This window comes from Acipenser ruthenus, chromosome 9 (assembly GCF_902713425.1).
Source record: "Acipenser ruthenus chromosome 9, fAciRut3.2 maternal haplotype, whole genome shotgun sequence".
NCBI lineage: Eukaryota > Metazoa > Chordata > Actinopteri > Acipenseriformes > Acipenseridae > Acipenser > Acipenser ruthenus.
In genome coordinates this window covers 4,296,243-4,323,220 of record NC_081197.1, presented here as the reverse complement: position 1 = coordinate 4,323,220, position 26,978 = coordinate 4,296,243, and the positions used below count along the sequence as shown (strand labels likewise).

At 38.4% G+C, this 26,978-nt stretch overlaps 1 long non-coding RNA gene across 1 annotated transcript; it reads left to right on the top strand.

The window, feature by feature from the left end:
• Nucleotides 1-13,058: 13,058 nt before the first annotated feature.
• LOC131738031 (uncharacterized) lies at nucleotides 13,059-26,710 on the top strand. The gene is made up of 3 exons (XR_009329585.1): nucleotides 13,059-13,145; nucleotides 25,176-25,258; nucleotides 25,725-26,710. It is a non-coding gene; the product is annotated as an uncharacterized LOC131738031 (long non-coding RNA).
• Nucleotides 26,711-26,978: the final 268 nt, after the last annotated feature.

Here is a 26,978-nt window from a genome sequence, read left to right as displayed (position 1 = left end):
CTCAAAAACTCAGCTGACACGTGTGTGCAAGGAATCGCTGTCATATATGAATATTGTATGACACATATCTAACTTCAATGAGTCATTTTTTTATTTTTTTTTTATTTGGTGGCTTGCCATAATCCTTTGTCAAAATGTGATTGCCTTACTAATCTTTTGGACCAAGCCCACCTTGCCCCAAAAGTTCTGGTGGTCTTTCCCCTCATGTCACCAGCATCTCCTTTGCAATTGTATCCAGGTCGCTGGTCTTCCTTCATCCTGCCTTGGCTGACCTGTAAAAGCTGCGCCTTGGTCTTTCAATCACGTAGGCTTGGGGCAATGCATATCCCCAGTTAGTTTTGATTGCTTCAATCTTTAATATGCATTTTCATGACCTTGATGCGATATGGAGGATATGGGATAGCCATTTGAATTAACTGGCTGTGTTTTTTTTAAAAACATTTTTGTATTCATACTCCAAACAAGTGAATCAAGCTGGCTTGTGGTAGTATTATGCATATCTTCTCTTAATTGTGCTTGCTTTATCAAAGAGATTTAAAATGATTAGCATGCCTTTTCATTAACCCCAATGGGATAGGCCTTTTAAAATTGGCATTCTGGTTCTTCAGTGTATTCTTACTCCACACTTGGCGCTGTCCTGTGTGAAAATTCTTGGAAGAATCAAATATTCATGATTGTGGGTGTGTGATTCAGCATTGAATAGGTAGCTGGATAGCTGCTTAACACCTGACATCACCTGACTACCACTGTTGAGTAGTAAACACATCTTCACAGGGATTTTTACCCTTGCTAAAAATTGTGTTCAGAACCTAATAAAATCTACCAGCTTGAATACTGTACTCGCTTGTGGCATTTTCAAAGGTATACATCACTGGCTGTGCAAGAACATTGTAACAATCCCCCCAGCAACGGCAATGTTTAATCCACAAAACAACAAGGCATTACTTCATTACATCTATCATCAGAAGTAAATGGTTGTTAATTAGGTGTGGGATCAACAGAGAAACACGAGAGGTCCTTGTGGGGAGCTCAACAATAATACACTGTTCAGTAAAGACATGGACATGCAACTCTGGACTCATTCATTATTGTAATGTTACACACAAGTATCCTCTCCAAATGTATGGTCTTTATTACAGTTCACCATAATGGTACATCTGCCTCTTGTGTCTGCATGTACGGTAACACTTTACATTAAGTGGCTTTAATTACTATGTAGTTACATAGTAGTTACATAATAAATTCATATGTAATTACACATAATTGCAATGTTGTTATGCATAGTTACAATTTGCATAGCGTGTATCTCTTTTTGCAGGATATATGTAAGTACACTAATGTATCAGAGAAGGGTTAGCGTTAGGGTCAGGGTTAGGGTTAAGTAACTACTATGTAAATACACAATAATTAGAAACTCAATGTAAAGTGTTACCAAATGTACTTACCTCACTCCTGACTGCAGAGTTACACAACCAGGGGAATCGACTGTTTTGCTCTGTTTCTTCTGTTACTTGGACACGAAAATGTTAAAATATAGAAAGAGGAATTAAAGGCGGGCCTGTTCGCACAAGTCTTTTAAATGAAGCCTTAACCTCAAATTGCATAAAAACCATAAAAGCCATAGTGTATTAATAAATAACACGAAACTGCACGAATTGCACTGGAATTTTAGAATTTGCCAATACATGTTTATAACTAAATCTTAAACTAACCAAATTTGTTCAGCGGCTTATACAGCAAACAAAGCTACAGCATTTACTGCCCTGCAAAGATCTCTACATTTGAATTAGGATTGTAAAGGCCATTTCCTTTAGGACCAATTTAAAAAGAGTTTGGACTTTTTATAACTTAATAACCATGTATTTTCAATAAGATCTTCAGCAGTTTTAGACCACAAAAAACAGCCCTAATATGAGAAGATGTAAAAAAAACTTCTGAAACTTGGTGCACAATTTACAGGTCTGATGATGTTTCAATAAAACCAATAAGTTCCTCTGGTGCAGAAAGACGGGCCAATGTAAAAGTGGACTACATTCTTTCAATTGGGGTTTGGTTTCTAAATCTATGCCAAAGAAACACTGCATATTATTATTTATTTCTTAGCAGACGCCCTTATCCAGGGCAATTTACAATTGTTACAAGATTTCACATTATTTTTACATACCCATTTATACAGTTGGGTTTTTACTGGAGCAATTTCAGTAAAGTACCTTGCTCAAGGGTACAGCAGCAGTGTCCCCTATCAGGGATTGAACCCACAACCCTCCGCTCAAGAGTCCAGAGCCCTAACCACTACGCCACACTGCTGCTAATTACAGTATATTATATATGCATCTTTACAGACTACTCTAGAATGATACAGATTCATGTTCAAATGCTAGCTGACAGAACATATTTTCCAGCTTTTTAAAATCTGATTCAGATATATCAGCACACACTTTTAAAAGTGTTTACTCCAGTCTTTTGCAACAACAACTCATATCAAAGGAAATTTTAAAAAACATGTTAATGTTCAAAACTGGAGCCAAACAGCAATGCTGTATTGTTCAAGGTCTCTTCAGTGCTCTCCAGTTGTTTGTGTCTCAGTTTTGTATAAATATCGTGGAATTTTCTCCTTTAAAAAATACACTTTGAAAAAAGAATCCCATTATCTGCTACTTGGCTGCAGGTAATTATCGGGTAAGCGTTTTGTTTTCTTTTACAATGCTTCTCATTTAAAACAAGATGTGTTTGTTTATCAATATACATTTTTGTCGATAGCTTGTGACAGATTACATTGTTGATTGCATTTTGTAAGTTATCAAGGTCATGTTTGCTCCCACTAGTAATAATTAAACCCTTATTTCCACGTCATTCTATTCTATATAGAAAAAGGAGCCTTAAGGGCTGTATTTGAATAGACCAGGTTTCAGATAAGGGGGTTTGTTACACCCACAGATTTTCTGCTCAACAAACAAGAGCAACAGCACAGGTTGCTATGTCAAGGTCGGTGTTGGTGTTGAAATTGACTTGTTTATTAAAACATTCAGAGCAGGCTTCTCACAGAACAGGTTATTTGGAAAGTTGTTCCATTTCAGCCTAATTTAACATGTAAAGTCGTCCTCGAATAAGTTTGTACAGTGGGAAAAGGACAAAATGCAGTAAATATTTAAAGACAGTATCTGACTATTTATAATCCAGATGGAGGGGTTTTAAATGTTTACAGTTTAGTACAGTTTTGCAATGGCTTATCTGTCTGCACCAGGTAAATAGCATGGCCCAGCTTTCTGCACCTATGCCAAGAATACTTTCTAATTTGTTTTTGTATTAAAACATTGTATTTGTCTTTTTTGGTTTAAATATATATTTATAGAACAACACAAAGCCTTTTTTACCTGTATGGTAATTGTTTAGTTTTTATCAGCACACAATTCACTATGATCAGTCTTTTCCAAAATATCTCCCATAACCACATAAAGAATGTGTTGCAAAACTGTGCCTCTATTTCCAGTCTTCGTGGATCACTGGGATCAACCCCACATGTAAAGCTTATTAAGGTACATTTCCAGTATTTCATGCTTATTATGGTTTCAATTCCCTGGTTATGGCTTATTGGGGGTAGTGCTTCCTGTATTCAAGCCTTATTGATTTTGTTTAATTACTGTAGCTGTAATGAAAGTCCCTTTTGATTGACTGTGGTTAGTCACCGTGATTTTCACTAATATGATTATCTCTCCCCAGTTCTGCAGTTCTGTGCCACTTCTGCACTTTTAAAGAGAGAATTCATTCAGTCTTGCTTCCATACCTATCTTTGGGAGGGGGGGGGGGGTTCAAATAATTATATAAAGCTAAATTAGGTAATTCTCATGTGTTATATCTTGGTTTCCCGACAGCATTGTACCACGTGCATCTGGTTAAATAAACAAAACCTGATAGGCTGTTTTTCTCCCTGCAATGCAATAAACCACATGTTCCTGGCCTGGTGCTGTCAGGTTGTCCACGTGTGAATCAGGTTACTGAGGCTGTTGAAGACATGTTAATGTCAATAGGAACGCATTTGACAAGAACCCTGTGAATTGACTTAGATGAGCCTGTTTCTCTTTTATGCTGTGCACACGGCTTGCCTTTGGTGTTTTGTTTCAATTGGACAGCTAGCTCAGTTCCAGGAATCAAAATGTACTGTAATAGCTGCAGGGATTTCTTGAAATTGCATTCCCGACACCAATACCACAGCTAACAACATCTGCAAGTGGTTGCCTGCGAAGCTGCCTGAGGTGCTGAAATGAACGTCATTGGCTTGGCACGCCTACCGCTGAGTAAGAGGGTGGGAATGCATTTTTGGCACTCTTTCAATTATTGAGTTTAGTATGTCCCCTAGTGCAGTGAAACCCCCTGGTGTATGTAGGTAGGTCACACTTACATTTTTTGCAAAAATCTATAGAACTCTTAATCCATTTGTGATAAAACTTGGTAAGGACATTCTTTAGCACAAGTCATTGCAAGTATCAGAATCTGGGAATATGCACTAAACTACCCAACTGGATTTTCCATCGCCCTGAATTAGAGATGCAATTTAGGTTGATCACGTGATGCGACATGTGATCCCTCCAACGCTTCAAAGCAGTGGGAGCAGCACGATTGCAAACTACAAGAAGGAGGCCTGATAGTGGGTGCACACCAAGCAGATGCCACAGCAGAAAGGAGAGTCGTGTTGGTAGGCTGCTCCAAGACATCAGCCATCAGAGTGTATCAGCACTGGCAAAACGAAGGGAAAGTGGCGCCAAGATAAGCAGACTGACTGGATTAACATCCCTTTAGACACCTTCCAGCACCTTGTGGAGTCTATGCCATGTTATGTTAAGGCTGTGATATCATCTACAGGTTCTAATAAAGTGGCCACGGAGTCTATGTCACACTTTTTATATATATATTTTGTCTTTTGTTCACCTTGAACTGGAGAAAAGAAGTTCAGGACATCTGTTCTATAAACTGTATGCTCAGAGTCCTTGGCACTCCTTTTTCAGTAACAGCAATGAAAGAGAAGAGTTTTATTGTATTGTGCACAGATGATTTAAGGGTTATTGTTTCCAGTATTGGCAAGACTTTATTTTTAGTGCCCAATATTAGTTAATGGTTACATTCTGGCGTACATAAAGAGAAGACATGTGTGAGACCAGAATGTGATCACTGAATCAGAAAATGATAACAATAATAATAATATCTTTATATAGTGCCTTTCATAGTGGACCACCATCACAAAGTGCTTTACAGAGGTAGGCTGTGAACCGTGCATTATATGCAGAGTCACTTATAACAGGACATTGATTTAACAGCACAAGGAGGTTAAATGACTTGCTCAGGGTCACACATTTGAACCGGTGACCTTCTGGTTATAAGCCCTGGACTTTAACCACTGGACCACACTGCCTCCAAGCAAATATAAGCAAAGAGAAAGCTAAACAAGAAGAATACACAAAGATAGCGATTATCAATTGCTCTTACAGTACCTGCTATTTGCACAATGCACTATATACTGTGCAGTACACAGTATTACTCGTCTCTTGTAGTTCATTTCCCTCTGAACGTGATCTTCAGCAAGGCTATGTCACCTGGAGTGCAAGACCAGTTCAATCAGATTTGAGTCTTTGGGTCGTAGCTGCGCAAATCAACTTTCTCAAATGTAATTACATAGACAAAGAAAGGGGCTCTTTGACGTAGCCATGTCTGGGTATAGCACTCCAGCTCTCGTTATTATTGGTTCTAATTGCTATTTGATGTTATTTCATTGCTTCCTGTGCAATTAACAAAATCCTCAGTGGGATATAACAGGGCAACCAGTACCGTTGTTTATAAATTCAGGATGTGATGACGATTATAGTCGAACCAGGCCTGTAATATCTTCAGATCCCATTGAAACCACTAACCCTTCCATCCCTGTGTGTGGCTTTCGGTTTTGTGTTTGAAGATTTCCTGCCACTCTCTTGTGTATTTACAGTAGCAGAATAAATGGGATGTGTCGTTGTTGCAGTTTCCCATCATACTTTACAGCTATGCATCACCTCGAATTTTAGGATTGAGACATAATTTAAAAAAAAAAAAACGATATGAAACATAATTTAGATATTTTATTTAACATGTAATCAAAGAAGCTACAAAATTATATTGCAAAAGTCTACCGGAAGCCATAATAATAGTGCAATATTTCATGTTAGATTTTTACATTTTTGTCAGTTTTTATTTGGAAAACAACAAAGCGGTATGTAATTCAATATGTTAACTTAACATTATTTAGCAGATTATGAAGCAAAATTAGTTCCTTCTATAGGGTGATGCAAAACTTTTGGCCATAGCTGTACTTCAGGTGTGCGATTAAGTACATTCTGTATGCTGTAAATCAAAGGCTTGCTGGAATGTTACTCAACAGCTTTCAGAAAGTCTTTCCCCAGTAGATAATTCCTGCCTTTATAATTACAGGTACAAGGGCCTTACAACACACCTGCATTCTCAAGTGCAGCAGTAAGGGATGTCTCAATACAACCGCATACCTTCATGTGTGTTATGGCATACTAGTGTCAATGAGAGAGAAATAGCTTTGTTTATTGTACTGGCTAAGTTTAAATTAACTTTTATTTACAAGGGAAGGTATAGCAACGTGTTGATCTGTACCTTTACAACAGCCAATACTTTCCCAGTGTTAGTACTTCACACCCAGCCCACACCAACTCGCTTTAACAGAAGGATGTTGTTCTGTATCGTTGACGTTGCCATTGAAACAAATGGTGGTGGTAGTTTTAAAATGTCAGAAATGATGACGCCTGAGGAGAAGCAATCATTTTGAAAACAAGTATTGCCTTGTCAATCATTTTTACATTTGCCACGTACATTGTAATAACAACGAAATGTCAACCACATTAATGTGCACCACGGTTTTTGCACACAGTTGCTTGTTTTTTTTTAAACCTCAAGGTAAACAATTGAGTTGCCAATGAATTGAAGTCAACACAACAGATCTGAGTTGGCAGCTTACAATTGTAGCAAAATGACCTTAAGGAGAGGATTAACCCTGACACTTCTTCTCAGCACAGCGCTTATTGCTTTCTTCAGAGGGCTGACTGCTCTTCAGCAATCTCACCTCTTAGGCTAGGATAAGATCTTTTAAACAAAATTAAGGAAAAATCGAAGCAATGCTCAGAAGGGAGGACATGAGACCAGTGCTGTCCCAGAGCGGATTCCAGTTTTGGAAACTTTACTAATTATATGTGTTATGTATTTTTAATGGATACAAATATATTTTTTAATCCACTTCCACAGGGAAGAGAAATACATATAAGAATACAATTCAGAATATTACAGAATATATTCTAATATTCACAAAAGCTTTACCTTTAAGTTTTATATATATATATATATATATATATATATATATATATATATATATATATATATTTTTTTTTTTTTTTTTTCAAAATCTGTTTTTAAAAACTATTGAATTAGTTGCATACTCATCAAACTGTTCTAGATTTTTTGGAGGCTTAAAAAGCAGCCTAGAGCAGTTATAAATATATAACACTTATATTATTCAAACAATCTGTTTTTAAATTACTAATGAGTTCAATCTTTGTGGCGAGAGACCTGTGGGTCCATTTCACAAAACATAAAATACGATTATTTTTGTTTTAGCCCACTTTGAATCATTAAATCAAGTTTAAAGTTCATAGAAATCTAGTTTTACATGAAATCATAACAAACACGTATTCCCATTTTATACAAATGCTCTGCAGAACATTTCTGATCCACAGTCATCAATTTCAGGGATTCCGCTGAATTATTCTCATTTTCAAAGCACTGTTTAATCTAAGGGCAGCACTTAAAAAACTTTAAAACAGCCTATATAAAGGGGGTCATTTTTACAGATATTTTTCTCTTCTCTTCTATGTGGGCTGCAAGGACAGGGATGGAACCCAGGGTCATGACCTTGCATAAAGGAAGTGCACTGGATCACTAAGCCTCACCGAAGGAGGAAACAACATGAACAAGAAACAATGAGGCTGTCTTCTACATTACATTACAAGAGCAGCGGGGTTGAAAGGAATGCTGTGTCATTATATTAAGGAGATAATCACGACCCATCAGTTTAACCCTAATCTTTAAATTACCTTCATGATAAAGCTTGCTGTATTTTGTTCCTGTGTCACACACAGAAGATTTCAGGATTCTTTTTGTCTGTCAGATAAAATGTAGAGATCTGTGCAACGGTAGTGATGGCACTTCATAATTAGAATTGGCTTTGCTATAGCAGTTTTTTTTAATAAAACAAAATCCCTATACATTTATATGGGTGAACAAAGCACATTAAAAAAAAATAGCTTGAGTAACTTCGAACTTCAACCCTTTTTCATAATGCTAAGCCTTATCCATAACCCAGCTGGAAGAATCAGAATTCCTGAAATCCTGACCACATAAACACAACTAGTAATGCAAACTATTGTTCTGGGAAGGAGTGAGTATTCTGTATGGGCAGCAGTGTGGAGTAGTGGTTAGGGCTTTGGACTCTTGACCGGAAGGTTGTGGGTTCAATCCCAGGTTGGGGACACTGCTGCTGTACCCTTGAGCAACGTACTTTACCTAGATTGCTCCAGTAAAAACCCAGCTGTGTAAATGGGTAATTATATGTAAAAATAATGTGATATCTTGTAACAATTGTAAGTTGCCCCGGATAAGGGTGTCTGCTAAAAAATGTATAATTAATTAATTCAGCTATGTACAGAAAGCTGGATGTATGCAGTTAAACTGTGGCATCTCTATAAGAGAATAGAAGAGACACATCCAACTGTGAGCAGGGCAATTTCAATTATGGTTTGCTAAAAACAGCAATGATCTTGATCTCAGCGTTTGTTGTTTTGTCGTTTGGTAGATCTTTAACGCCAGTTTCACTCCAGTGAGGGTTTTTTGCATATGCACGAGGAGATTTGCTATTGTTTTGCAAGGTTTTGACACAGCTTGTTTCCAGGCAGTGCTTGAGAACTGGCACTTCTATGGTTAGACATTATTCAAAGTGCTCAACAGCAATAAAGAAAACATTGTTGGAGGAGCTTGAAACTGTTTTACGAGACACACCTGGAACTTTCCAGCAGCACAGGCGTGTCACTTAGGAATCTGTTTATTGCTGCACCATATCTGTGCTTTATGACACATGGTGTGCACACAAACATAGAAGGGACCCTTTAGTTCAAGAAGCCTGCAGAGAAAACCATTGATACCCTCTTAGGTGTGGAAAGCGATGCGCTTTGGAAGATAGCAGCATATTACAACATGTTCAGGAAAGGAAAACAAGGCAGTTATTGTGCTTAAAAAAGGACCTGGCTAATGTTTCTTTTATAAGTAGCTTGGCATGATTTAAATAGACCCCAGTCTTCTCCACACCTGTTGGGTTTAATGAAGTAGTGTGTATGCCACCCTGAACTGAAAATTACACCTCGTTTTAGACCAAAGCATATTTTTCTTGGGTTTTGAATACTATTCGCTCATACAACACAATGGACTTTGTATATATTCACCGTTTCTTTTTTAGTTTTTTTGTATTTGAAGTCTGGGCTCTCAAAAAAAGAAATACAATCAATCAAACAACAGAGAGTGCACTTTATATTCTCAAAACACACACGAATCAAATTATTATTCAATCTCCAAGCACTGAATCACTTTGTGTGTATGTATATATATATATATATATATATATATATATATATATATATATATATATATATATATATATATATATATATATATATATCAGTAGTGTGCACCTCAAGATTTGACATTTATATTCTTTATATACCTACCTGCATGAAAGCCTCTGGGTGTGAGAATTTCAATTTCCGTTCAGTAATCAGTGATATAGAAACAATAGGCACCCATGTGTGAAAATGTTAGACCACTTTGTGCTTTAATTAGGCATCTTAAAACAACTTCAAAAAAGGCTCATGCATTTTACCATGTGTGTTCCCTTTGTCTTATTATTTTAAATGAATTGCATGTGTGGGCTATTAAAGTAATCCGTTAAATTAAACAATCACTAATTTGCCTCTTTTGACAATTTCAGTAACAGTGGTTTGATTTCATATGCACAACAAATCAGTACAACAGACTCTATGGAGTGTTCTAATACATGTGCACACTATTGTATGTATACCGGTACATACACTTTAAGTGCACGTATACATTGTTTTTGGTCAGCGTTTCAGTAAGTTTAACATACCTTTGTCAAGGGAAGGTGTGTTTCAAAACAAACAGGGGAGGTACTTATAGACTTTTGATGCCATGGCAACCACACTCACTTATTTCTATTCAAATTGATTAATGTGTTTGTGATGTCATTTACTACATAATTAATGATGTAATGATCTACTATTCCTTTCTATTTAAACCTTCAGGCATCGTGGTATTGAGTCTATTAATCCATTGATTTTCCTTTATTCTTCTGTGTTGTACATTATCAAATTTTACTGTAAAACTACAAATTGTAGGTCATTCATGTTATGTTCAATGTTTGTAAAGTGCTGAACTATTGGTTCATTTCCTGTTTTAATTTCTTATTATTATTATTATTTGTTTATTTAGTAGACGCCTTTATCCAAGGCGACTTACAGAGACTAGGGTGTGTGAACTGTGCATCAGCTGCAAAGTCACTTACAATTACGTCTCACCCGAAAGACGGAGCACAAGGAGGTTAAGTGACTTGCTCAGGGTCACACACTGAGTCAGTGGCTGAGGTGGGATTTGAACCGGGGACCTCCTGGTTACAAGCCCTTTTCTTTAACCACTACATATTTTATATTGTTACATTTGTGGCAAAATATACCATTAACAAGGTTGCTAGTTTTGCACAATGAGTTTCTTATGACTGAATATCTATCCTCTCCCCCCCCCTCTCTCTCTCTCTCTCTCTCTCTCTCTCTCTCTCTCTCTCTCTCTCTCTCTCTCTCTCTCTCTCTCTCTCTCTCTAAATCATGATTGTTTTTGCTGTTAGTTTTTAATATTTTCCATTGAGTTCATCCATATGGTGACACATCGCTCAGTCCTCCACACTGTACACACTATTCAATGAGCTTGAAGCCGTCTCACCAGACACACCTGAAGCATTCCGACAGGTTTTCTCTCACATCGATCCAGACTGTGTGGGAGTGACAGCGTGTTTGCTGAGTGACTAATGTGGCTGCACTTCTCATGCTCACATAACATTAGTACAGTGACAAAGATGGAAGTGTGAACTGTCAGATTCCTAGGACAGACTACGACACCAGACAGAAATTCACAGATTATATTATTTGTAAATACAGTGGTTGAGAGATAAGGGATAAATTGCAGTTATTATATTATTGTATGTTTAAAAGTGAATGTAAAGTGATTTGGAGGTAAACATTATTTCAGGCAAGTTGTAGGACCCTCGCTCCCTTCGGGGGACCTTTTTGATTATTAACCCTGTTGGGGTCCTTTTGTGCTACACTGTGATCTGGCTGCACAATGTGAGCAGTGTCTTTTTCCCTGAATGTAAGGGTAGACCTGGCCACAGGTGACATGTGAAATCCCCCCTTACGCTAGGGTTAGTCCGGCTCATCGCTGTGCTTGTGTAGACTTGCTCACAGCAGGAACAAATCCAAGCGAGGAACCAAGCAGCATGTGTTGTTGTAACAGTGGAGACGCAATTTATAAATGTACAACATCTGTACAGATTCCTGACACACAAAAAACTTGCTGACTGAGGCTGGCAGATCTGCACAGCAGGGGTTAAACAAGTCTCAATGAAATGTCTTAGTATACCACCCTGAGCTCTAAATTACTCCTCAATATGCCCCACTACATATTTATCTTGGATTTTGAATGTAATCTTCGGTTGCAGAACATACAGAGGTCTTGTTTGTGTAGTGTGGGTTGATTCTGTGGAACTGTTTACTTTCTTGGATGTACTGTGTAAACATTAGTGAGACTTAACTCTTTCACTCAGTAGAAACTGATGGATTTAAAGGGTTTAAGGCTGAGCCTCAAGAGGACTGAAGATCGATAGGAAACCTCTGTTTCCCCTGTTAAGCCAATAGCTTATTTTTAAGTACATTTGTCAAGGTACTTTCCTGACCAGTTGTGGGGTCGCTGGCGTGCACAAGATTCAAACCAGGCTCCGCCCAGCACCTTGCCCACTGCTTATACTAGATGAGCCACTGGGGACCCATCTTCTCTAAGAGCAGAAGCAGCATGAAAATCACTTTTTAAATAGAAATCCAGGATCTAAAAAAAAAAGACCAAAACACTTGTCCCAAAATAGCTGTATATCTACAGTACAATGTGCACACAGTGTACTGAGAAACAACAGGCTCCCTCGCTGGTATGAATATGTATCCACTCTGAGGACTCCTTGTACACTTAATGCTCTCTCCCTGTAGTTATCACTTTCACAATATTCATTTGCCAAACAATTACTTATGTCTAACCTGAAATATCTTCTGAATGGTTGGAAAATGAAAGGTGAGGCAATATTTTTGGTAACACGATATATATATATATATATATATATATATATATATATATATATATATATATATATATATATATACACAATTGTATAAGAAAAGGGTTAGGGTTATATGGTGCAAAAAGATTTACAAATTAAGTAAACTGTAACTACACATAATAAAATTGTAATTGTACGGACACATGAATTTACTAAGTAACTACCATGTAAATGCAGAGTACTTAGAGACATAATGTAAAGTGTTACCGTATGTATATCTATCTATCTATCTATCTATCTATCTATCTATCTATCTATCTATCTATATATATATATATATATATATATATATATATATATATATATATATATATATATATATATATATATATATATTTCGACTGTATAATTTGCTGTACCAACTGAGCCTCTTTAGAAAGAAGAATCTTGAATCTATTCCTTTTAAAAAACAAACGTTTTTTCTTTAAAAACCTCCCAGCTAGCTTTGCAGAAGTCATCTGGAAGGAACCTCCCCTCCCAGAGTGGCACTGATATAAATGGCACATTCTGTGGCACAACACATGTCTGCTTAATGTCTGGGAGCTGTAACTCATCGACTGGGATAACAGAGGACCTCACACAGAACTGATGGAGTATTATTTGTGTAAGCTTTTTTTTTTATATAATTAAAATTTGATTTAATATAATTATTTTTCTGAAAGCTGAATAAAAAATGAAGAACACAAAGATACAGACCATGCCCGTTTTACTGAACAGGTTCCAGCAACAATAAACTTGCATTCATTAAAAGATACAAGGGATCTGTCTGGTAAGAATGCTGCACGGAGTGCAGGGTGAGTCATGCAAGCATGGGCTGGAATCCTGTCCAAGTCGAGTTGTCAGTCTTGTCTGGAGGCTCACAGGGAGCACTGTATTGGCCTTTTCTCTCCCAAGGGGATAGGCAAGGAGACATTGTTCACATCATGTTTCCATAACACTTACTGATCAGGTGCTGGACAAGTCCAGACAGTGACGTCACAGGACAGGGTTCACTGCTGGGTAAGGTCGAAGGTCGTCCGCTGGTCTTAGGCCCTCCTGATTGGTTCACGGGTTGCAGTGGAGACTGCTTAAAGAAGGAATTGGGGGGAAATCGATTCTTTTTTTTTTCTTTATGACTTTGCAGCTTTATAACTTGTATTAGTTCTTTGTTTTATGGTGCTATTCAATCAAGTTTAAAATACATGCTGTATATACTGCGCTATAGAACAGGGGCGTAGTGAAATATCCCATGGCAAAAGCATAGGAAAGTGTAGTAAATCATGATAAAATAATGCATATTTAAAGATACAAAGGATTTCACTATTTAACACCAGCGACAGTTGGGCTAAAGTAATGATATTTTCCTTGCTGATAACTTTGTGTTTTAGAAAGATATGCCTGTCTGAATACTCATACTTACTGACTTTAAAAACAACAGACGTTCATTTGACAGGTAATAAAAAACGTGAACACTCCTCTAAAGGGAGCCATGATGTTTGATACTGCCATCTGGTGTGAGCTAAAGGAAGTACAGTACAAACCGGAATGTCCCTGAAATGTTTAACAGTAATGTAATGCGTTTCACAGAAGGGTTGATTGATGAAAACAGGAACAATTAGAAATAATGTAAACGGCTGTGTAATGCACAAAACATCACATCCACAGCACAGTCCCACCTAACACCAATGCTCAGGCCAAAAAAACTACTTTCTACATAATGGGATGTTTCTTGTGGGTCTCCCAGCTAAGTTCTAACATGGTTCAAACCTGCCCCTATCGCCTGAGATCTGATGCTATCAATCTGAGCTGCTGTACCTACATGTTTGTTCACTAAGTGGTTTTAGCTTGTTCTTTCAGCTGTGTGTTATGCAAAAATACATGTAGTGGCAACACAGCTGTGTGCTAAAACATGAGCGTGTGGATTCAGCCTCTTTCAGCATAACAACTTCACTGCCAAGCTTACTTGCACGGCCAGTCCTAGCATTTTGAAATAAATGTACATTTTAATATTTGTATTTAATATGATGAAAACTATACATTATACCTTTATATATTATCGGTTGAAGCTGGTATTCAGAAATCCGAGTGAAAAGCATTTCCACCGTATGTTTTTCTTTTTCTTTCTCATGTGTTTGTTTGTTCAGCAGAGAGGCGTGACCACATCAGAGGTCAGGTCCCATGTTATGAATATGTATTTTTCATATATATATATTTTTTCCATTGGTTTGTTTTATGAACAAAATTAATTCAATGACACGCATTTCGACTAGATTTCATTTCTCAGTGTTTATAAATGTAACCCTGTTGAGTGTTTCCTGGTTAAGGATGAGTGTTTTTACAACAGCAATATGCATCACAATGGACAGCTTGTCAATGCAGCATCTTTCTGAGGGGAGTTTCTCATGTCGGTCCCAATCCGTCGTTCTGTCCGTGACGCCGATAATGAATTGGCTGTATGTGCCCTTTGAGCAGATATAGGCCATTTAAATGCAGGCTGTTTTCAACATTGTTACCTTCCTATGATGATGAACAGCAGAAGCAGTATGAACTGAGTGTAATTTAATTCTACCATACGGGTAACTGGCAGCACGCTACCCTGGCAGCACGCTACCCTGGCAGCACGTTACCCTGGCATCACACTACCCTGGCAGCACGTTACCCTGGCAGCACGCTACCCTGGCAGCACGTTACCCTGGCAGCACGTTACCCTGGCAGCACGCTACCCTGGCACTGCAACCCAGTACTGACTTCTCAAGGTATCACTTTTTCCCAGGAATGACAAACTACATCAAAGAAAACTGGCAACTAGGAAAGTCTTCATTGCAAATAAGCAGAATGAAAGAAATTAGAACTGGAACTACAAAACTGGTAGTTAAAATGCATTTAAATGGTCCTGTTCTGTGTCCTTTATCTTGATGGAAAAGTACAGAATTTAATTGCACTGGAGATGCACTTACTTCAGAGTTTCAGTGCAGAAGAACTCCAGCTATATTAATGCAAATAAAAGCTGTCTGTATTACAGTTCAGTCTATGGGATTTGTTTCAAGCCTTGACAGCTGAAGTTTATGATACACCATTTTTTTTTTTTTTTTATAATGTAATAATAATACACCCTGTAATCATTATAGCTAGTGCTGTTTATGACCTCTTTATCTCTGCTGCTTTAATGAGTAAGGCAGGAAGGCACAAAGCCGACCCGAAACAAAAAAAAAAATTACAAAACGCCTTGCGATTGGTTAATGGACAAACTGTACTCCCTTGTTGAGCTCAGCAGCACGGTAGCTGTAAAATATCAACCAGCCAAGCTATGACTAACTAACCCAGTAAAGACCATAGCATCAGTGATCACATGCCTTATCACGATCACAGGGCCAAAGTCGTAATATGTACAGTTATGCAAGCATGGGATTTTGTAAACACATCAGAATCAGTGAGTGTCTTCATTGGAAACGGATCATGTTTTTGTTTATCAGTATCCCAGTTTAAGGGACGTGCAATATGAAAATAAAAAGTCATTTAAGAGTAAAAGGAAAATATGAAACACGTGTAAGATACTCTGTGCTGTATTTTTTTCACAGTAAAAAAAGGCTTATTTCACAGCATTTTATGGTTTAAAAATAGGTGTTTAATGATATTTCATGATTAAACATAATATTTATTAAAGGAGAAAACTAGCGTTGTCACATTCATCATTTTGATCCCAAATATTTAACTGCTTACCTGTGTTCAATCATTTACCAGAAGCAAACTAAACCGACTGCCAGGTTCCTAAATGTAGTCTAAGAGGTAGTGAGTCAATAAGGCAAACGTTTGCTGTATTTATTTTTAACTGCTAAAAAAAAAATTATATTTACTCTATTCTTTCAGAAATGGGAACTACATATTACACAGCAATGGGTCAATTTCACAGAAATCGTGAAATCTGTGATAACCGCGAAACTGTATCATTATAGTACAATGGAAAGTAGGGCCCCCATGTTCATTCTGTCACTAATATTGTTTTTTGAAATGTTTCAGTGAAATGTGCACCAGCTTGAATGGTAAGCTCTGTACTGTTCTGGAATGTGAAGAGAGTTCTAAGGTTCTCTGTACTGTTCTGGAATGTGAATAGAGTTCTAAGGTTCTCTGTACTGTTCTGGAATGTGAAGAGAGTTCTAAGGCTCCATTAAAAAAACCAAAAGCAGACATTTGGAAGCTGGCCAGACAATAACAAATAATTCAGCAGCACAAACACTAGGGTGTGAAAGAGACAAGGTAAGTCTGATAGCAGACAATAACGTATCAATAAAGATATGGGGCGATGGCTGTCTAGCTGTGCACAGAAAGATCACTAGTTCCTTTGTTACGATAGTGTAATGACGAATGGCTGAAAAAAAACCATTAAGAAATTAAGGCCTTGCCTGTCCTGGTTTTGTGGGCGTCATTCTATTCTCGAGACCTGAAGAGTCTTAAAGAGGTATTGTGTCTGCTCCTTCTTACGCACTTTGATCAAGTAATTAGCCCTTCACAGCTAGTGAGTCAATTGTTTGTTTGACTAGTTTTGTCAAGAAAATGTGTTAATTCCTGGGAATCTGTGGCGTGAAGCATTAAAACTGTTACAACTAATTATTAGCTCAAAGCTGGATGGGCAAAAAACGAACAAAACCTGTTAGGTGGGGTTTGCACAGGTTACTTTTACAGCAGGCTAACAGTGGTTTATTAGGGAGGTGTGTAAAGGAGAGTAATAAGAAAAACAACAGTGGGGGTTTCACTGTGTGATGTTAACTGGTACAGTCAGTCTAAGGGCTATAAACACTGACTAGACTGGTGGCTTTATGGTGCTCAGTGCAATGCTGGCTTGTCTTATGAATGGGTTTATACCTGATTTAAAAGCATGGCAAGAATGCAAAAAAACCCAAAAAACTGGGCTGTAAATTTTACCAGAAACATACATGCGTAGAATATTGACAGGTGGATTGTAGTGCATTATTACAGACCACAGAACATTTCTGAAGCACCTTTTTTTTTTGTTTCCATGCTGAAAACATACGTTTTATTAAACCCTAAAGCTGTGACCGGCAGTGCTATCTCCATGCTACTGACTGATTAACAAACTAAGAAATGCAAATACTTGTCTTTGTATCTTTATGAATTCGTTTAGTTTGGCATTTATCTTTCAGTGTCCTGGCTTGCTGTGTGAGCATTCTAGAATGGATCCATTTATCTTTCAGTGTCCTGGCTTGCTGTGTGAGCATTCTAGAATGGATCCATTTATCTTTCAGTGTCCTGGCTTGCTGTGTGAGCATTCTAGAATGGATCCATTTATCTTTCAGTGTCCTGGCTTGCTGTGTGAGCATTCTAGAATGGATCCATTTATCTTTCAGTGTCCTGGCTTGCTGTGTGAGCATTCTAGAATGGATCCATTTATCTTTCAGTGTCCTGGCTTGCTGTGTGAGCATTCTAGAATCGATCCAGGCTGCACTCTGCTGCAAAGAGAGTTTCTCCAGCTTGTCAGCTTGCATTGTTCTTTCTGAGCAGCACTGACTTCATAACCAACCTGTGTACGCTGCTGCTAAGCAAGGCTCCCACACTCTAACACTTAACATTGTGTTCTGCAGGTGCACTCACAGATGATAAATTGACTTGTGTCTGACGCCCATTTCGCCTACAGAAATCCAGCCCTGTCTGAAGTTTGAACTGGTTAACTTTTTATCATGCCAATGTGACTTGTTGCTACACAGCTGGCAGAGCCCCAGCTGTCAATAAAATGTGACTAAACATAATTAAACAAAACCACAAAAACATAAAACAAACAGCATTGATCCAGACAGATCTTGATGCACAGCACCAATAGGTTGTTTGTGAAACAAGTTGTACTTTAGATTTCAACAGGGTTGACTTAGTTAGCACTGAGTTACAGTAAATGTATAATGTGTCACCTCTCTCCCTCCAGCTATATACCAGGGATGGCCGACCCTGCGAGCCGCATACCAAAATGTTCATATGGCCGAGAGACACACACTGTAACACATGAAATGTTTGCGAGCATGGCATTTAAATACTAGCATTGTTTGAAACATTTTTTTAATTCTCTCGAACATTATTATTTATTTCTAAGCTGACGCCCTTATCCAGGGTGCCTTACAATTGTTACAAGATATCACATTATTTATACGTACAGTTACCCATTTATACAGTTGTGTTTTTACTAGAGCAATCTAGGTAAAGTACCTTGCTCAAGGGTACAGTAGCAGTGTCCCCCACCTGGGTTCTCACCAAAAACACCACATAAAACACATATTTGTAAGTATTCTTTTTGACAAGCTCTTCCCTTGAAGATCTGAATGCTCAGTTTAAAAAGGTTTTTTTTGTTTTTTTTGTATGACTGCTCTGTGTATTAAATACTTTTGAGAGCTTTGTGGATGACAAATGCACTATTTATTTTGAAAGGGATTACAGTACCCTGCTCATGACAAGACAAGCTATGTAAATATAATAATTTTTGACCTGCAATATAAAATTTAAACATGCATCCTCTCGTCTAGCGCCAACACTCCAATTTTATAAAAAGATTCATTCATCTGAATGAGGACGTTTAGCACGAGCGATATTCCATGCCATACAAAACTCACTTGAGTCGTTACATCAGCGTCTTTCCTGAACGCCGAAAGGAACACCTGCTGACTGCTGGAGTGTGCTTCTGAAGAGGCCAGGTGGTTTCTCCTCAAGTCTGATCCAGGAGGATATTCAGATGAAAATGTGTTGTGATTTCATCATGACGTTTGAGGTTGCTCGCCTTCTACAGGCTGTACAGTGTGTAAGCGCTGTGTTGCAGATGAGACACAGGTTTACACTGTTTTCAGTGAAAGCAAACTCGTCCTCCCATTCTGGCTTAAAGCCTCATACTTTCATTTATTACTTCTGGAGGGTTTGCTCAGTGCCATTGTCTCCACGAAACGAAGGAGCACTTCATTCCAAATTATGAAATTCACTTTCAACTGCACGTCCTGCTTTCACACAAGGTGATCTAAATACACATGCGCCAATGTGTGGTGGCGAAAGTCATCAAGAGTCCTTGCAGTGAACAAGCAGGCTCAAAGAAACAGAAGAGAGAGAAGGGGAAGGAAGAAAGAATAATAAACACAATGAATACAGAGAACACAACTCAAGCCGCACTTGAACTGCTCGGGAGCCATGGTTCGGCCACCTCTGGTTTATACTAAAACACGTATGAACTCTGTTAGCTTTTACTGGAAATACCACACTAGGAGTGACAGCCTTCCTGCTGATACATGGTGTTTATATGTACTGAGATTTCCATGAACTAGACACTTTCACTGAGATCCTCTGAGAAGCCCTTCAAGACATATTTCTTGCAGGAGGAATGTACTTTAAATGGAAGAATAGTTGCTTCTTTTGAGATACAAGAACGAAGATCTTTCACTGAACCCCATACTTTATTTTCCTGTGGAAAAGGCCCTCGGCTCTTTTTATACTCTGATGTAACTGAAATAAACTTGTCAGAGAAGTGCGCAGAATTTATATTTTACGCGGCCATGGAATTATGTTTTTACCCCCGTCGCACATGGAAAAGGAATCAGTGGAAATAATGTGTTTAGTCCAAAGGTTGGCAAGAGTATCGAGAGGCTTCGCTGATGGAGGGAGTCTTAGTTATCTGGAGTTTGTGCTCTTTGTAGAATTAGCAATTGTATTTTTAAATTAATTGTGAAAATGTCCTCTGAGTTTGACTCCATAGGCTAAACCTAACAGCAAATGGCATTGATGGTGGCTCATTGAGAAAAAAAAAAGAACATTTTGTGACCTTGACTTAATGGGTTGAAATGTTGAGCTCCTCAGATCGTTTATCGTGTGATCGCCACACACCCCCCTTCTCCTTTAATGAGCCACTGGAAATGTGACCTCTTTAATGGATCCATTATACTTGCAATACCCCCAAACTGGAACGAATAGCGGACTTTTAAGAAAGATGGGGTCTGCATTAAACTAAAAACCTGTAAATACAACACTGCAAGACTTAGAATAAAGATACAAAACTAATAGTGCCACAGGCCATTTCTCACTCTTACACAGAGTCACTCAGACAGTATGACCTCTCATTAAAAGCCTTGCAGGCCTTGGCACCTGCACATTGTTGATTCACGTCATTGTAACAGCACACCTTATTATTGCTCACAGATAGCTCGGTCCCAGTTGCTGTTTTCACAGAAGGTGGAGTGAAGAGATTATTGGCTGCAGCCTGCAGACAGCAATAGGAAAATCATTCCACATGGACTGATTAGTAAAGCATGCTTTTAATCACAGTCAAATAGAGACATAATATTAAAAAAACGATATAAACATAATTTAGATATTTTATTTAACATAATGTAATCAAAGAAACTACAACGTGACATCGCAAAATAAAAAGTCTACTGGAAGCCATACTAGCAGTACGGTATTTCATATTAGATTTCGAAATGTTTTTCAGACAAAAAGGTAGCAGATCTGGGCAATGAACCCCTGGTCCTCTAATGGTGACTAGCTTAATCAAGCAAGCAAGAGTCACAAATACAGATGACCAGGGTAAACTGGCAATCAATTAACCAACTGAATCTGCCCACGTTCTCAGTGGATTTTCTGCTCCTCTGTAACCATGTCAAACTTTAACCCAGTCTAGTTACCTTCTCGCATGGCTGGCTAGTCAATGCAAGTACAATGCAAGCCCTAGACAATACATACACTATATACAGTGTGCAGGACCTTTGCCACAAGCTCACATCCCAAAAGCACCTCATAGTTACTCACAATTGGGCACCAGATGACATCATAGCTGACTGTAGTCAATGCTGTTGTCCCTCACCTTTTATGACTATGAAATTCACAAACAAAATCACTAATCCAAATCAATAGGGACCAGACTCTGTTTAGATTAGCAATTTGCTCTGAGTGCTGTTCATTATCTGTAACATTGCATGAACAAGAGCCTACTGTACTGTACATCAACTAGTTTGAAATATGTACTTCCTTATAGCCTTGTTTGTGCCTTAGACGCATATTGAATCTAGCTGCTATAGACCCTGGACAAACAACACCTAATGATCTCTCTTCAAACAAGCTGTTGAATGAGCGACGAAACATAAATATTGGAATGGCTGCACAGGCAGTGTCTGGTGGTAATGAATAACAGGGCAAGGATGACTAAGACTTGAGTCAGTCTTGGTCTTGTCACGCCCACATGATGGTGCTGTATACAGCTTCATGAGGCTGATGCTATTGAAACCCCAGGGCAGGCAGTGGCTTTCATCATTGGAGGACTGGCTTCCAATCTAGCTCACAAAATACCACAAAGCTACACACAATTTAGTTCAATTGGCACTTAGCATATTTACAAAGTGTTATAGTGAGTTTAAACTAAAAAGTGCCATAGCCATTTCAAAAGCTGCTTAAAGAGCAATTGATATGGGCTATCTTGACTATTCGTTATGTCTAGCCTCTAAGTACACCTGGTACAAAAGAGTGCAACCATTAACCTAACCATTAAGTAATAATACTGGTACTGTGTGGTCCAGTGGTTAAAGAACGGGGCTTGTAACCAGGAAGTCACCGGTTCAAATCCGGGCTCAGCCACTGACTCATTGTGTGACCCTGAGCAAGTCACTTAACCTCCTTGTGCTCCGTCTTTCGGGTGAGACGTAGTTCTAAGTGACTCTGCAGCTGATGCATAGTTCACACACCCTAGTCTCTGTAAGTCGCCTTGGATAAAGGCATCTGCTAAATAAACAAGTAATAATAATAACATACAACTTAAACAACAAAGGGCCCAAAACAGACCCTTGAGGAACACCAGATATCACTGGTAACTTAGAAGAGAGTTGTCCCTTAACAGCAACACTTTGCCAACGCCCCACGATGTAAGAAGAAAACCAGCCCAAAATGCTTTCACCAAACCCGTATTTAGAAAGTTTTGATAAAAGAGTTTGTTTGTAAATTGGCTTGTAAGATTATCAGTTTTATTTTACTTCAATAAAAAAAGAAGCAAATTGTATTTTGACGTAAGAAAAAAGGTTTTGCTATATCTGTCCCAGGTGTAATTGAAGCACATCCATTCATTACAAGATAAACTAATCGATTCAATAAGCCTATGTATAGGCTGGACATGGCTGATGTGTTTTCACAGTTTGCCAATTATGGTATTGAAGTGCAGTCAGAAGCAAATTGTTCTGCATAGCAAGGCTGTTGCATCAGCCTGGGGAATTCCCCTTTCAATTTCCCCTGCTTCGTCTGGCCTGGTTACAAGTAATACAGAAGGCCTGTTGAATAGCTGTCAAATGCATTATTTAACCACAGTGCAAAAAAGAGGTCTGCTGAATAATGTACATTCTATTCATGTGTGGGAGGGCACATTGCACAGCATCACTGCTGGAGCTTGACTGTACCAGGGAGAAGGAACGGGTTCGCAATGAAGGAATATCTCCATGAGCTGCTGCCATCCTGACAGAACTTGACCGTGAATTGAGTCATCCATAGTGGGCCTTTCCATTACTGTTTGTTGTTACATTAAAGTCTTTAGTAATTCAAAGGGACCAATTAAACCTGTGACCAGGTTATTTTTACTTATTAATCTGCCAGGATTGCTGATTCCTGTATCACAAAATGAACCTCATGTTTAAACCTGTGGTTTACAAAAACAAATGCAGGACCATTCCAAACTGGTTTGCCTTATAGATTTCCTAATAGTTAGCTGTATTCTGTGAATTTAGTTAAACAAGATTGATATCATTTCAATTTGATTGTTTACTTTCACACATGTTTATTTTAGCAACCATAGCAACGCGCTTTCAATTCATACTTAATATGTCCACCTGAGTCGATGTGGAAAAGAAGTGTCATCAAATCGCAATCTAATCAGAATGACTTTTCCTAGAAAGGGTAAATGTTAGAAATAATATGGCATAGGTGTAGAAAGATGGGTCGTGCTCTTTACCTGGTGCAGAAAGTTGTAAAACTACGACATTCTTTTGAACACATGACGCGTTCTCTTTGAGCTGCTGCTTGTTCTCGAGAACCTGGCATTGTACCACACCGCTTACAAAGTATCCTCCTGTGTACCTGTCTGTTCTCGTAATCGCCACCGATACAGAGAAAGTTTTGATGGTGAGGGAGATTGCCACTGACACTCTAAAGGTAATCAGGTTTGTTTTGTTTTTGTTTTTTCCCAACTATATTGCAATTCAGGTATTTCATAGAGGTTCTCAGAATGACAGTTATTTTAACCCTATCTCTGACATGACTCACAGTCCACTGGTTTCCTAGGCAACACCAGGTATGAGTGCGTCACAGTTACTGGAACAACATCTTTGGAGCCAATAAAAATTCCCAGAAAGCCCATTAAAATCAGACAATTGCATTTGCAGGCAGGAAATGGCCTAATGACCTTTGCTGTAGGATTTCCTTGGATTGTTATTTGTTTTGTTTTGTTGTTTTTTTTTAGCATAAAGAATCAATGAGATTTGTTTAAAATGATTTTCAATTTTAAAAAGACAGATTGAAAACATTTACTTGAGATGGCGTTTTTCTTTTTGAAAGGACTGCTGGAAGATGAACAATGCAGAATGCCAGGGTTATTCATAATACCGTGCTCAGTGTGCTACAATGCAGTGCTGTGCTACAAATGCATTACATTTTCTGTGGGTATCTGTTTGTGTGTTTCCTTTTCATCTGTGTACTACTGTGTGCTTTAGGAAAACGCATGTAAGGAATCATTTCAAAATCTTGAATGATTTCTTTACATACAAGTACCGTTCTGACCAAAGGTTTTGCATCACCCTATATAATTGACTCATTTTGCTTCATGAAGTCAAATGACACCTGCTGAATAACGTTACACTTTGTAGCTAACGAAAAATGACAAAAGTGACATTTCAAAATCTAACATGAAATACTGTACTACTATTATGGCTTCCGGTATACTTTTGCGATATCATTTTGTAGTTTCTTTGATTACCTGATGTTAAATAAAAGATGTAAATGATGTTTATAGAGTTTTTTTTTTTTTTAATGATATCTCAATCCTAAAATAGGTGATACATAACTTTTGGCCAGAGCTGTACATTTGAACCTGTTTGCTGATGCATTTTAACTTTAAGTGGCCCTGACAAACCCATCAGAGCGATTCTAAAGAAAGTCACACAATCCCAACTGGACACATCCATGTATTCAATCATCTTTAAGAACAAGGGAAATGGCATTTGGCGGAGGAAGACTCAGTCTGACCAGCAGGGGTCTCTGCAGAGTGATAAGGCAGCAAGGTCCAATGTATCCAAGATTGGTAACTCGGTGCAGGCTGGACTGGAACGATGCTCACATGACTCACCCTGCCTCCCAGAGGAAGTGCTTTCAATAGGTGAGCAACTGGGGACCTTCCATGTGTAGCTTTTTGTAATGTTTATAATCAGTGTGGATATTATTGATGCAGTTAAGTGATGGCTTCCTCTGTATTCCCTGTTTGCCCACATTCACATCAGCATGCTTTTGAGAGATCATGGCTGTTCCACAACAACTACCCTCAAAAAACGTTCTTCTGTTTACCCAGAGTAGCTCTTTATCTGTTGCTGTAAAAACATTATTTAAAAAAAATGCACACCCTAACATGCTTTTTTTTTTTTTTTTTAATTAGCTTTCATTTACCCATTGAGACGGAGGCCTCATTTACAAGGGCGTCCTGGAAAGTTGGGTTTATTTTATATTCTACCTTTTAAGGTTAGTTCACTATTTAACCCACGTCTGTGTGTGTTTGTGTCCATTCCCATCTGTTGGAAAACCATGTACAATTATAGCTTGGAGATACTGCATATCTTTTGATTTTAATCATTTACACAAGAAACTAATTATAAAGAAAAACGGACTAACAGTTGTGCAGAGAGCTCAGTGTTCTGTGTAAGTTTGTGTGTGCGTGTGTGTGTTTGTGTGCTGTGTTTATATGTATTTTGCAACCTCTGGTCAAGAGAAACAGAGGCTCCTCTGCCTTTCATCTAATCACGCTCCTTTTAATGAAATACAGCTGCCATGGAAACACTGCTGTGCACGACTACCGATTCAGCCTCAATCATTTAAGCTTTGTTTGCTGACCAGAAATTAATATTAACTGGAATAAAAATAGCATAGAAATAAAAGCACAAGCAACCTGGCTATGACTAAAGTGTTTATTCTTTTTTTTTTTTTGCAGACAAAGAGTGGAAATGTACAGAACCAGGGAGTTCCACTCATCTACTGAAAAGATTTCCGGGGACTGCTCACATCTGCAGTAGTATCTACACAGAAACAAACTTTAAACATCAGGCTCCTGTTTCATTGTTGCTGTAAATTCTAGCATTTAAATCGTGGCCTACAAAATCCGTGTAATTGGGGCTCCACAGACATACTAGCTATAATTGAGAACTTAAGGGAGAGCCAGATCTAGTAAGCCTGAGATCTGGTGTGATGTAAAAGCCAGAGCAAGCTCAATGTAAGTGGAGCACTCGATAACTTTGAAAGGGCTGAAAAGATAGACATCCCTGTTAAGGCCAAAGATCAGCTGTTTTATCCAATGGACCTGAGCAATGGAAAAGATGGCCGGTGCTGTCAGTCACTCCCCCTAAACAAACACAAATTCATCACCTTCTTGTAAAAAAAGATATAGAAATAAAGGAAGGCTTGTCAAGCAGCTCAGTCCAGCTCATGGAATTCGAAGCTGCTTTTAACATGTAAACCCCATCTTAGTGGGATTATTTCAGCTTGCCAAAGACCAATAAAAAGCAGACTGAGTCAGTGCCAGCCCCCCATCGTCTGTGTTTCAGGAGGTCTGTTATTAATTAAGGGACTGAAGAGTCAATGGTTTGGATGTGAAAGCCTCCTTTGTTTAGCCAAAGTACCTTTCATAACAGAGTTAAAACATGACACATTAACTGCTGCTGTATTATTATGAGAGAACCGAAAGTGACAGCTAATGGAGGCTCCTTTCTTTTGAAGATAACCCCCCCCCCCCAACCAAACATTTTAAATTAAGGTCAGCTCGTTTGATACGGTTAAGGTATAGTTTTGTGTGATCCCTTTTAGATATTGTGGGAGGGCAGCGGTGTGATACAGCTCTTAATGGCTATACAAATAGCAGGCAGAGATGTAAGGAATTGCAGTTTAAGCACTGATGTGCGTGTTTATTTACAGAAACAAAAATAAAATGGTGCACAAAAGAAAAAGGTAGTGTTTCTTTAAATATGTTAAAACTGTTCACATGATCTCCCAGGTAGAACAAGGTACTTAACACGTTGGATGCTTGTAAGAAGGCACAGTGTAGAGGCTGGGCTGGCAGGTAATCGTCTCTTGATGTTCTGGAGGTAGTTACCTGCGTTCAGTCCGTGAAGAAGAGGAAGAGGGAAGTGCTCTGCTCTGCTCTGCAATGCTCTGCTCTGCTCTGGAATGCTGTGCTCTGCAATGCTCTGCT